This window comes from Sinocyclocheilus grahami, unplaced genomic scaffold (genome assembly GCF_001515645.1).
Source record: "Sinocyclocheilus grahami isolate Dianchi unplaced genomic scaffold, SAMN03320097.WGS_v1.1 scaffold6965.1, whole genome shotgun sequence".
NCBI classification, from domain to species: Eukaryota; Metazoa; Chordata; class Actinopteri; order Cypriniformes; family Cyprinidae; genus Sinocyclocheilus; species Sinocyclocheilus grahami.
Window position 1 is genome coordinate 7,792 of NW_015511181.1, and position 1,564 is coordinate 9,355.

Below are 1,564 nucleotides of genomic sequence, written 5' to 3' on the forward strand. Positions count from 1 at the left end.
AGCTGTATTTTCAGCATCATTCCTCCAGTCTTCAGTGTCACATGATCTTCAGAAATCAGTATAATATGCTGATCTGCTGCTCGAGAAACATTTCTGATTATTATTATTATTATTATTATTATCAATATTTAAAACAGTTGAGTAAATTTTTTTCAGGATTCTTTGATGAATAAAAAGATCCAAAAATCAGCATTTATCTGAAATAAAAAGCTTTTGAAGTCAGTATTTATTTTTTTTCTTGGCAAAGAAATTATAGAAATTAATACTTTTATTTAGCAAGGATGCTTTAAATTGATCAAAAGTGATGATAAAGACATTTATAATGTTACAAACGATTTCGATTTCAGATAAATGCTGTTCTTCTGAACTTTCTATTCATCAAAGAAACCTGAAAAAATTATACTCCGCTGTGTTCAACATTGATAATAATCAGAAATGTTTCTCGAGCAGCAGATCAGCATATTATACTGATTTCTGAAGATCATGTGACACTGAAGACTGGAGGAATGATGCTGAAAATACAGCTGCACATCACAGAAATACATTACAGTTTAACAGAGATTCACAGAGAAAACAGCTGTTTTACATTCTAATAATATTTCACAGTTTTACTGCTTTTGCTGTATTTCTTTAAGTGCATTTCTAAAAAATATATTTTCAGCATTAAATGTCTGGTGCAACCTGCCTCTTAATGCATTAATTTCATAAGAAGCTCAGATGTGCTCTACTTTCATAAAAAACAGGAACTCAAGAAACAAGCATTGTACAGTATTGCACAAAAGAAAGAAATTGTGTGACGGCATAAAGTAAACAAAAACAACGATCAAAAACACGTTTATAATTAGATTTAATCATCACGTGGACAGTCAACATGTGCTTATGCCTCTCACGCCACAAATAATATTTCTTTCCCCAATCATTTTCCAAAACCTAAAAAGTTTACATTATAGATATTGACCTTTTAAATTAATTTGCTTTTTCAAGTCTCTATTTTAAAAAACAACAACTTTATTTTGATTATTAAAAGAACAGATGCTCTACTTCAGCCAAAGTTATAAAATATTAAAATAAGCTCAAATTAAACGCCGATTACTGTTAGGAAGAACATTCGTATTATTTTTTTACTAGCTTTACTACAGCGAGTGGCTTCATTTGGCATCAATAATAGAGAAATAAGACTCTGGCATTTATTTAAAATCACTTCTGGGAAGAAACCGAACATTATGCATGTCACAGGATCACTCACAACGCAAGCGCTGCATCTCTTTCACAGAAAAAGAGCTGTTTGCATCCTGCACTACTGTAGGGTTAGTTAGCCGGTAGTCCTGCGACACGATCACACAGTTCTTCAGCGTTTAAGCAATCAGCAGCCAGAACATGATGAGGAGCGCCACGAACAGAAAGAGGCGAGACAGAAACTGCTCATCCGCGTGCTGAGGGGTTCCTGGAGCTGCTGCCGGGACACAAACACAGAGAAAACAGGTTCAAATCATCAACGCTGCTCTTTAACAAAGCATCGCTCCTTTACGGTTCACAGCTCGAGTCAATTACTCCACAGCTGATG